This window comes from Acanthopagrus latus, chromosome 17, assembly GCF_904848185.1.
Source record: "Acanthopagrus latus isolate v.2019 chromosome 17, fAcaLat1.1, whole genome shotgun sequence".
In the NCBI taxonomy this organism is placed as follows: domain Eukaryota; kingdom Metazoa; phylum Chordata; class Actinopteri; order Spariformes; family Sparidae; genus Acanthopagrus; species Acanthopagrus latus.
Window position 1 is genome coordinate 4,270,778 of NC_051055.1, and position 12,615 is coordinate 4,283,392.

Genomic DNA, 12,615 nt, shown 5'->3' on the forward strand with positions numbered 1-12,615 from the left:
TCTGAAAAAAAAACAGTGATAAAAATGTTCACAAACTGTGTGGAAAAAAAATATGTCAGAGGAGATCCACCTATGTGGTTAATAAAATTCCAACCTGATGCATCATAAACAGATATAAATCAAAGCAGTGCAGCACAAAGAACAACAGCGGCAGCGGTGAGGCCGATACCACATCTGGAGAAGTGTACCTTTCAGTGGGGAGAGTAGTAATAACCCTGATTAGTTCCAGTGTTGATGGCTGCTTATGCAGCTTCCAGGGGAGAGTTGAATAGAGATGGAAATCAGGTCTCAGCTACGGATGATTATCTAGGCACTCCAGATCAAAGATTTCCCTCAGTCTCATCACAGAGGATAAAGAAAAGATCATTTCACCCTGCACTATCAAACTACCTGTGTCTGTTTTATTGAGATAGTCTAAGAAGAGCAGCAGGGCTGTATTAGAACAAAATGGCATCAAACAGAGGCAGCAAACATCTGCATGTGCGCAGGCTTATGCACATATGGTTATCATGAAATATGTAGCAAAACAAACTGAGCAGCCAAGATGATTTATAAAACAAACTGCTTCTGAAAATGGTTACTAGACTATGCATGGAGCTATGATTATTTAATGAATTAATTAATGAAGTGCCAGGAGTTAAAACAGTGCAAGAAATTACAGCACAATGTGTTAATGAGAACTCAAATTTCCAGCCAGAAAGAGGGTCACGACACTGCTGAGAAAGCTGTGGAGGAAGCAGCAGAGTGAACCATCTGTGATTTCTTGAGCAAGGTGTCTATGTTCAGTATGTGCGTGGGGGGAAATGCCACCAACATGCCTACATGCATGTGACTAATTTCTGTGGCATTTCATCAACTCGCAGCATGTCAGAGTGGAAGAGCTGATGTGGTTGTGTGGAGAAGTTGGGCTTCTTTTTAGGCTTTAGTTGATACTGAAATAAAAGTGTGTACACTGATAGTGAAGCCTTTGAACACAGCATGTCTTTACAAGACTTTATTTCAATGTTTCTCAGTATGGTAAAGAAACATGATGATGATGACAATTTTGTCCTGTTTTTGAAAAGGAGCTGTTTTTTTTTTTTTTTTTTTGCTCTTCTATTTTTATTCTATTGTGTGGGAAGATGCTCACTTAAGTGAGAGTTCTCAGTGAATTGCAGTGACATTCTGAGTTTCTACAGGGGTCTGTAGGGTTAAGATTATTTTACATATATACAAATTGTATTCTAAATATGTTTGTACTTACTGTAGTCACAGAGTACAAATCTAAGGTTGATGCAAATGCACAACTCTTTTGCAAGTAATATTGGCTTAATACCGGATCCATGTTAACGATACACACTTTAGGATACATTTATCAAACATCTTCTGAATTCACTCATTCAATTTTACTATGTTAACTGTTTTGAACATTTCTTTACATGATAATTATGTATTTAAAGCTATAGGCTGTAACTATTTTTTGGCTATATTTGCTAAAATTGTCATCACGATCTGACAGTAGAATAAGAGACAGTTCAGCTGTCTGTGGCTCCACCCAGTGGCTGTAATCTGATTTGCAAGAATCCACCGCTCCCAAATCAACACAACCAATCAAAGCCAAGGGGAGTGTCTGAGAGGTGTCAATCATGCTGGTGAATACTGCTGGCAGCCCCACCGTCCTAGCACAGTGTGTACTGGGCAGTGCCCCTCCCCCACACAGGAGCAGTGTCTGCTCTTACCTGGTCAAACTCAAACTGTAAAAAATGGTGGAGAGACAACAGAGCAGAAAAATGTCCTGCCATTGGCCACGTCTAAGAGAAGAAATAAGAGGACTGATGAATAAAAGCAGTGTAAAAAGAAAGAACTGGACCGAGTCAGGGAGAAAACGAGGATAAATATTGGAGCGTCATTTCAGAGGTGGAGGAGCTGCTGGATTTGAAAGGACTCAAAAGCAACACACATTCAGCTGCTTTTCTGCTGGACAAGTAAGGACCCCTGCTTAATGTTTCATTTTATGTTTTAACCACAAGGCTATGGTGGCGCTATTTACAGTAATTCCTCGACTCACAATAGCACATATGGTAGTTTGTTGCTAAATCTAGCTTGTTAGCTTGTATGCTAACTCCGGTGTTCAGCTATGTTCTTATGGCTACTAGTTAGCAAAATAGTCTATACAGTGAACTGCATGAGGCACTCGTCATGGCAATTTAGTTGTACTGATCAGAAATAGAACAATCAGGGGCTTTGAAGGAAGGACTGCAGCGCAGCAAAGAGGAAGAAGGAGGGACTTGGGAGCTAAATCATTCAGATATTCTGGCTAAGTCCACTTTTTTTCCCAAAACTCCAGACTGCAGCTTAGACTCTGGGGTATATGACGATTGTAGAAGACCTTTTGTATCATACAAAAAGACACATTTTCCGAAGCTCAGATTCTTGACAGAAAATGATTAATGCTTTAATTAAAAACACAAGTATTCATTGAAAAGCACGAGGACAGATCCATCAAAGCGATATCTGAATGATCTGGAAGTAAACCAGAGCCCCCCAAAAGAGGATAGTTAACAATGCTAGTTGACATTACAGCTCAGCAGAGTCAGCTCAGCAGACACCACTGATGATGACATCCTGCACTGCATGAGCCTCTCGGCCATACACAATCACACTTCCTACTGTGCAGATACAGTATTGTTTGGTAGAAAGAAAATAGTTCCTAGTCGGAACATAGTTGGTGGATTATCTTAAGTAACCGGATCATGATTTCTGCAAACAGACATAACTGTTGGGATTTTTAAGTGTATTTTGGGCACTGCCATCTAGTTCCATTGTACTAAAGAGAAGGCGGACATCTCTATGGCAGATAGCTCCAAGACTCAGCGACTGATACCAAAACAATCTAAATAGAAAAATTGCACAGACGAGTAAAGATATATATTCTTGATATTAGGGTGAACTGTACCTTTAAGCTATGACAGTAGACAAATCTGTCAAAGATGTTAAATGTTCTTTGCTCTTCCAAAATTAACATTATATTGTATGAATGTTCCTGTATATGCATGTGCAGTTCACATAGCATAATCCATTGGTTGCTCAGCCTATTTGTCATTCGAGGCTTCCAGAGGAGGATGGAGGTGTGAAGGTGTTTCCTCTGTTTCCCTTACACTCTTGCTAACATGGAGATAAAAATAGCAAACAGGCAAGAGAATCCTGCTAATTGAAGACTTTAACTCTGATGCACGTGATGCAGCTCAGATCTTAACATGCTGGTACTGCTACTACACTAGGGTTCCACCAGTATGAGCGTCTAATATCAGATACGTTTACTGATATTTCTGCCATTAATCAGAGGTAATATAAAAGGACCTCCATGCTGTCAAATGTCATGAAATCCATCATATCAATGGTGAAAATGGGCACAAGTATAGCACATTTGAATATCAGTAACAGACTAAAATGGCTGTAATTGGTCTGGATTAACAGTAACAAAAGAACATTTTTGCTACACTTTTGAAAAATAATTACCCTTTTTTAAAAAGGCCTCCATTATTTATGACCGGTATGTAGTATGGGCCAACTAAAAGTCACCTCAAGGCTCCACCTTTGCCTGAGAGCAAGTTTATTTTCAGAGCTGGTTTAATGTTTAAAGAGAGTGCATAAACCCAGGTAAGGTTCCACTGAGCTTCAAACCTCATTTGCATTTGAGGCCTAGTCAACACAGCAACATCAGCAAGCAATTACAGACAGGATAGAAGACAACAATATGCAGGGTTATAAGGTAAGAGCAACAAGTCAGTTTTTCACTTTCCAGAGTGCTAAACACAATTTACCATGAGTTACTTTGACTTGAATCCTTTTTCTAAGTCATTCCAGACAACAGCATATCTAAAGCCTTTTAACCAGTTCAGCTCAAATATAATTTGGAACAGAGACAAGAAGAGTCTTTTGACCTTAAACCACACTAAAACCCACAGACTGAAGCCGTAAACACCCACAAGTAAGATGGAGACAACCTCGAGATGGCCTAATAAATAAATGTCAGGCAGTGAACTGACCAAAACTGACCAAAGTCAGCAACAGTCAGATGCAGAGCCTGGCACGTATGTTCACAGGCGAGGTTATGTATTGAAGTTTTATTAATGTTAGGTTTAGTCTCCCAGCTTCCCTATTCTGGAAGTAGTGATGGGAAACAGTCTGTTACGCTGGGTAAACTTGTGGATTTCTTTGGGTCATTCCTGGATACGTTGGGGATAAACTTAGAGCAAGATATATGTAACAAAAACTAAGTAGTTTTCAGACATTTAAAGCAGAATTCCTTTGTATTATATGTATAACTTACTAATAATAACTACGCATTCCTGTATTTCAAAAAGAATTTCCTAACCTGTACTTCATGCACACCAGGTTAGAAAGACTAAGATGTAGTGAGCAGAGTGAGATGATTAAATATTTTATAGCACAAAAATGTATTAGCCGCCAACATTTATTGTGAAACGGTGGGAGACTGAAGAGACCTTCAAAAAGTAGGGAGAAGGTAAGATGCAGGACTACAGTCTGCAGAGTGGAGGCAAAGAGGATGACCAAATGAGACGGGCAGAAAATGTCAATTAAGGGGAGAGAGTCACACCAAGTTGAGTGAAATTTGATGGTGTCCTTTTCCAGAGTTCGTTAGCTGCCTAATCTTAATCATAGTTTATTTGCCATATCCACAGTATTCTTCTTAACCATACTTACTTTTGCCATATACAGAACAATATCAACAGTCTTTTGACAACAGATCTATCAGCAATGTACTGGTCAAACTCCTTGCTTTAAAATGTCTGCTTAGTTTACCTTGGACACCAGTGTCAAGTGTCTATTGATATATCAATAACCAGTGCACAGAATGGTTTCCTAGGCAGAGACTTAATTGCACCACTCACCACCTATGAATCTGTGGTAAATGAGCAATGTTGTGTTCCTCTCACGATCTGCTCACTCACGAGGGCTCTAAATCTAAAGTTGTGATTTAAACTGTCACCAAACAAGGGATATAGAAATGAATTATCCATGCTTTCAGGTCATTCATTTTCTAGTTGATCCATAAATTATTTTATTTTGTAGGTATGTGCAAGATAAGTGTAACACTGAAATTAAATGGACACAAACTCTTTTGTACCCAGACATTCACACAGCAGATGAATGTATGCAGGTATGATTTAGGATGAGACATGTTACATGCTAAAGTGTCCAGTCGAAACAGGATTTGTATTTTAATGCTTATAAACACCCCTGTCAAACAGCGAGTATTATACTCAGTTTATGCTTGGCTGCTCTCTCGACAGTTGTCTCGAGACAAAAGGCAGCAGGTAGCACCTGGCCTGTTTTTTATGCCTTCGCAACAGGAATGATTAAGTGATCAAGCACCTTCTTCCACACATCCAAATCTCAGAAAGCTGCTGTCATTTCATTCTTGAATGAGCAAAGAAATAAAGTGAGGTAATATATATAATTTTATCTGTTTGGAATGAATGTTTTCTCACACCTTGGCAACAAACCATCTAACCACACTGCATGGCAGTCCTTGACATTACCCATGAAATTAGAAAATTCTGCCTGGAGGTGGCTTACATTTCTCGGCTGTCGTCGTGCACACATGGTTTACACTGCATATTGTGAACTGTCTAGAAAAAGGGAATGCATAGCTCTTATCGAGACCAAGCATAATTTCAATGCTAGCCAGCACGTCCTCTAAGATAAACAACAAAACACATCAATTCCTCCTGCAAGTAAAAATGACCCACATTAGCATTTCTGACCCGACGCATCTGTCAGCAAGTTGACACTGTTTGTTAATGCCTTCCAAAACAATTACAAAAAATATTCATATGACCAGCTATCAGTGAATTAATTTTGTACACTACCAGCCCTGCACCAAACAGCAGGCATAAGCAGTTAGAACTGGCTGGTGAACGAAGAGGTGCATTTACCAGCTGAGGAGCCAGATATTTAGTGCCAGGGAGATTATTATTTTTCCATGTTTGCATGCAAGTTAGGGACACTTGAAAATTCACAAAAATGGCGGACAGTTGATATATGTCACAGGACTGGGTGTTGGCTCAATAGTGCCCCCTACAACATTTCAACAAAGTTACCCTTGCAGTATGTTACATCTAGACTACAAATTTTGGTAGGTCTATGTAACATCTCAAGACCTAAAAGAAATCCCCTGATGCCATCACCAAAACCTTACAGGAAGTCACTCATTCTGAGTATAATTGAAAATTCTCCTGTATTTTTGGCCATTTACAGGGGTCAAACTTAAACACTGTCATTTTTAGAGGTAATATGATGCACTTTAAACTTTGTCAGCTAAAATAACAGGACATGGCATGATACGTTCATGTACTAACTAGATCCATGTCCAATGAGAATTCTATTACAGTAGTGAAGTTCCATATCTGTCAATAATTATAATATGTAGAAAGGATTAGCAATAATTATTGATCATTTTTAATGACCTGTCCTAATTCTATCATGTGAAAGGAATGAGGTGAGACAGAATCCCAGCATGAGGACATCACCTACTGGCAACCAGAAAAAGCCTTGTTGGAATATAAAATATAAGTAGTGGATGTTCTCTATAGCTATAGCGCCACACAGGAAGTGAGGCCATGTTGACTTATAGGTGTCCGGTTATGAGGTCACGGCTGCCACACGCCCTTGCATGCATACACTCTGATGGCCCATTCAATATCTCTTGTAGATTTCATTTTCTCAAGAGCTGATCGAGACAAAAACAGCCAAAAGTGAGTGAGTATTAGACTTTCATTTATCAGGTGGCCATAAACATAACTATTTTTTTCTACTTTTTTGTTTGTTCTGCAGGGGAAAAAAAAATACAGGGATGGGAGAGATTGAACAACATGTTGATTGTTAGTAGCAAACCACAGTAGTAGCCCTTTACATCAATCCATCCATCAGACACCAACCCGGGACCGGAAGGCTCAACAGTGGGTGACCCACAAAAGCACTGGTGCCACCTACAGAGCATTGATGACATTGGTGAAGTGAGATGTCTGCATAGAGCCCAAAGATACTAAAAGAAAACAGCCACCCCAGCAACAGTCTGTACACCCTGCTGCCATCTGGCAAAAGATACAGAAGCTTAGACATACCAGAAGCCATACCAGCAGACTACAGAGTAGCTTCTTCCTTCGGGCTGTGAGAGTCCTAAACTCACCCTTAACACTTAACCGTTATAACACTGACATTCTACAATCTTGTTAAAAAAAAAAAAAAGAAAAGAAAAAAAAAATGAATAAGAGAAAACTACATCTGCCTTAGATAGATGTCAGGCCTTGCAATTTGGTGCTACATTCTGTCACAGGTACTCTGCGTGTCTGTTACAACACCTACATAAGCAGGTGTTGACTTCAGACAGGAATTTTATCCCTGGTTTGAGTGATAATTTAAACAGTCACAACTAAACAATGATCCAGAGTCGAGAATGAGGGCTGAGGCATGGATGTAACCATTGAGTCTCTTTATGGTAACATTTCTGGCTGTTACATGGTTATCAGCCCAAGTTCCTGTCTCATTACAGACATTGGCCAAGGCCCATTAAGCACCCTTCCCAAACGCCATGTTTAGTCCCTAATTAGGACAGCCAATGGTTTGGAGGATCTGGTCAACCTCCAAGTTGCTCCAAGTAAAGACATTCTCCCCATAGCAGTAACTCCATCAGGAACTTTTAAGACATGGGATTTTGACATGTTCACCTTTAAAGATTGTGTGTGTGAGTGCGCATGCATGTGTGTGTGCATGCATGTGTTTGTGTGTGTTTGAGACTAGCCTGTCTGTCCTGACTGACTGCTGTGTATTTAGTCCAAAGGATGGTTGGTGTCACATACAAAGCGATCTGTGGAGCCCAGAGGCAGCAGAATAGCACTGTCTGTCTATGTCACACAGCCCTGTGTCTACGGTCCCTCTCTATTTCGCCTTTAATCCATCTTCTATCGTCCCGCTGACTGTCTTCTCGTCACCCATCTATTCATCTCCCCTCTTTCAATGACTCCCTCTGTTTTACCCCTCACTGTCTTCTCTTCCCCCCTCTGATGTCACAAATTCAGATATGAGGTTCTCTGATAGCACATAGCCTTGGACACTGTGGCCTTGTTTAGGGAGGGGAGTGATCAGAGGATGAGAAGATGCAGCGAAGACGGGCGAGTCGACAGCGCGGGTATTTTCCGAGCCAGCGGGAGGATGTAAGACGCAGAAACAAAGGAGGACATCTAGGTTAAAAAAACATGCATGAATGCCTCTGAAAAGGCCTGTGTTGTGTTGCCGGCTTGTCTCATCCGTGTGACTCTGAGCCAGCCGTGCCTGTCAGGGCACTAATGTTGAGTCTATTTCTGTTATGTGCTCTCTTTCTTGAGGATAAAACAGATGACTGCTAATATCCGTACCTCGGGGGGGGGGGGGTTCTCCGACCCTAAACCTCGCACCATCCCAGAAATGCATGTCGTCATAAGAGCAGAAAAATCCTGCACACACTTGACTCTCCGCTTGTCTGTAGAAGGGTTGGGAGGTCCCTTTAAATGCTTTGTGGTGTCATGTGTTTAGTATAATATACAGCATGTTTATAATAGCAGTGTTGTACGTTATAGCCTTAAAATAATATCATGCCATTTTTTTAGCTATTTAGAAATACACAACAAAATCACTTTAATGTGATGCAGCCTTTAAAACCAGGAAACGACAACACTTCTTCCATATCAATGCAACAATCTTCAAAATCTGAGATGATAAACAGTCTCATATCATGATAACAATCTATGTTTTATATTGCCTGGGTTTCATATGCAGGGCCTTGATTTGAAGATTCGAATAAGAATGAGAGGTCAAATAACTTTATCTGTTTAGATGAAAGCCAAGCCAAGCCCAGGTGATAAAAACCTGTGTCTACCGCAGAGTCAAATGATTTACACATTCCCACTGCACAAAGCACAACCTTAGCGGGTTTAAGTAGGATTTTTGACCAGTGAAAAAGGGTATAAGGGGAGGATCCATCCAGTAAAGGGGAAACATGAATTGGAACAGTGTATTCCACCAGTACAATGCACAGAGGGACAACAGGGCACTTTGAATACAATTTGACCTTTAAATGCCTAATTTATCTCTACATGTGGATACATTTGCACTGTTGGGCTGCTTGAAGAGCTGCTACCACAAGATAATAATTGTTAATACCAGTTCCAATGGAGCCTTTTACTGTCTTGTGATAGTTTTCTCTTTCTTTCTGAGGTTTTTAGACAACTTTTGTATAACTCAGCTGACTGATAGAAGTCTAGAAATATTTCCTTTAAAACTGCCTTGAATACTATACTGTCAGTCATTCCTGAAGTCTTGAAGCTGTTTTTTTTTCCCTTCCCTCAGTTGAATGTTTGAGATTTACTGTGTAGAATGATGTACGTGCAGTTTGACTCTAAAAGCATGTCTTCACACCGATAAACTGCTCAGAAGATACATTTTATGTGTGCTCACTGATAATGTGATTTTAAGATGGGCCGATGAGCAGGATTTGTGATATCACAAACAGATTGGAAGCCTGGTCCACTGGAGTTGTGGATATTCGAAGCCTGGAGTGCAAACACATTGAGAATAGACTTTACTGTGACGTAGGGGACATCTTTTGTCCAGCAGTTAAACTTGTGAAATGAAAAATGTGTGCATATTCATGTATTCTGTCATTTTTGATAGAGGAGAAGGAGTAGCTGCCATTTTAATGTGGTAAGTACACTTTTCTTTTGCAGAATACCTTACAACATGTGTGGAAGGGATTTTTCAGTTCGCTTTTCGTTTTGCTGGCGGTAGACAAGCAGGTATGAACCATCCCATATTAAAGCATATGAGCATCTTAACAGTAAAGGCGACACGAGCTCCTGCACTTTCCTTGTCAACAACGAAATCAGCCCTGAACAGTTTGTTTTATTAAGACTTTTAAACAAAATGTCATCACCTGTTGAAAACGTCCAGTATGACGCTGCATTTTCAGCTGTGTCCCCGAGTAAAAATACCAATACGCCGCGACAAATCAACAGTGATCATTACATGGCATAAGCTAATGGAACTTAATGAACTTCACCTGACTAACCAAGAGGAAGGGCTTATGTGTTTGCATAGCGCCCCCAATAGTTTGATCTGGTTACATGAAAAGGTCTGAGGTTGGATATTTTTTCATGTGAACTAATCAAGGAAAATGCACATTGAAGTAGATGCTTTCTCTCAACGCTAAATGCTCACTAGCAGGAAATCCAATTAAAATACTCTTATAAGAGTTTATTCAAAGACACTATCCCTGCCCCTCTGTGTCATCTTCATCATGTTGTGCATGCACATGCAGTTGCCCACATGTTGGACATGAGTGAGTCCTTCTGCAGCACAAGGAGCGATGAGGGAGGCTCCTTGCACCAGAAGGGGGACAGTGAATGACAACCCATTCTATTGCGAGTGAGACTGCCAGCCATCAGTGAGTGATACCAAGCTGACTGAAAGTGCGCCACAGCAAGAGGCTCAGAGCGTTCATCTGCCTACTCCACTGCAAGGAAATCAGTTCCGTGCATCTGGTTTTCCCCCTGAGCATCGTTGGGCATGATTTCAACCCGCCTCATCATCATGTCTTACCAATACATGACTTGAAGCACTCTCCGTGCATTTCAGCAGGTAAATAATACATGCAGGATTTCTTTACAGAAGGGAAATGTTGTACATTATACTAGATATACTATTTATGACAGTACAGTCACTGAAGAGCGATATTTAATAACTTTAAAGTTTTCTTTTTTGTTTGCTCTGGCTATGTTAGGAAATAATCCAAAATACGATAAACTTCGATACGTAATGTAGTGTAATCTGCGCGGATACGCAGCGCTGATGAAAAAAATAATTATAATAATAGAACAAATGCCAAACTCTATTTCAAAATAGTGCATTTAAATGAAGCCACGCACACTGACAAAGCTGCACCCTGCTTTGAAAAGGCACCCAGTGAGTCGAATATCAGCTGGTATTTTCAAAAGGGTGAAAACGTAACAATTTGATTCAATACAAAATTCAGCCAGTGGTGCAAGGAGCCAGCTGAAAAAGTTAAATTGCATTTATTTACTGAAACAAATCCCGCCCGGCGGGGTGTTTCACTGCTGCCGACTAAAAGAGTTGCGCTTATTCATTATACAGAATATCTTAAAAATGCGTTTTAGCTCATATTTAACCTTTGATAACAAAACAATGAACCGGTTTTAAAATAAAGTTAGGCGACAACGTCTCCCTAGAGAAACGAGCCTTCTTCCATCCTCGGGGTCTGACTGACGAATCCAAACGGCCATTGTCCATCCACCAACGGTGCGACTCCCTGAGCGCAAACCGTTTGGGTGTGTGACACTTGCATATTAGAGACAGTGCTCTCTTTCCAGTCGGACTTAAAGAAGACCACAGTGTAAAACAACAAGAATAAGTGTCCATTAAATGAACTAACTCGATATTAGTGTCTTTTTTCGTCTTATTTTTCTGTTTCTTTTTTTTTTTACCCAAACCGGCTGCGATCACTGACTAAATCGACACGCTTCTCACCAATAAACGCAGCGCCGATCCAAAACAAGCTGTGCTGTGGTGTGTGTGAGCTACAGTAGACTTGAATGTGAGCAGCTGTCAGTGAATAAGTCATGTGGACTGAGTGGGATTGATGCGAATAAAAGAAAAAGAAAAAAAAAATAGAATTTACCTTGAGTAAGTTACCAGTCCTTCTGATGCATACTGTCAGCGGTCAAAGCTCGGTGCGTTCACGGGGCATTCATCAATCCCAAAAGCCTGGAGATAAGTCCTAGGATAAGTCCTCAAAACACATTATTATACACGGAGATTCCACCTTTTTCTGAGCGAATTAAACGTGTGCGAGAGCATGAGGGGAAACTCAGAGAGGAGTTCACAATGTCCGTTAGTTCCCAGTGCGTAAAATGGGTTCAGAAAATCCCGAATGTATTCACTGACTGTTTTTTTCTGACATTGTTCCAAAATTGAACGTCCCCCGCTTCTCTTTCATTTATGAGGAGAAATCCTTGTTGTTGTTTTTTTTTTTTAGTTAATAACAGCTGTGTTTGTTATTCCAGAAAAGAAAATGTGAGAATTCTATCAAAAAGTTGATGCCCACGTCTAAATCCTCCCCGTCTCCAGGTTACAGTCTCCAGGTGGATGCTCTGTCAGCTTTAACGGCGCGGCAAATCAGAGAGAGCTCGCGCGCGTCTCGGAAGCAAGCCGTCCCCAGCTCGCGGCTCTGGAGCGTCCGTGTCTGTCTGTGTGTCCGCGCGCAGCAACAGCCGGATTCCTTATTTGGAAGCCCGGGGCTCGCGCTGCTGTCAAGAGAGTCAAGTTCTACCAAAATGACTTCCAGCTAAATATTTCAAAATAAAAAGCCTAATGGGGGGAGGCGGAGGGGGGAGGCGCTGCAACACTCTGTGGAAGAGCTCCTGATGAAAGCAGCACTCGGAGAGCAGCAGAATATCACTTTCAAGTTAATTATGCATCACATTGATGCTGAAACTCTATTAAGATACATACTTTTAAATTAAGAATGCATTCTCATTTAATTTGAACAAAGAATTCATA

At 40.7% G+C, this 12,615-nt stretch overlaps 1 protein-coding gene across 14 annotated transcripts in view; it reads right to left on the minus strand.

The window, feature by feature from the left end:
- adgrb1a (adhesion G protein-coupled receptor B1a) overlaps nt 1-12,309 on the minus strand; it is a 177,356-nt gene extending 165,047 nt beyond the window's left edge. For all 14 annotated transcript variants that reach the window (XM_037075329.1, XM_037075330.1, XM_037075322.1 and 11 more), the window contains exon 1: nt 11,735-12,309. The gene's annotated coding sequence lies outside the window, so the exon portion shown is untranslated. The remainder of the gene's footprint in view (nt 1-11,734) is intronic.
- Between the last annotated feature and the right edge of the window lie 306 nt (nt 12,310-12,615).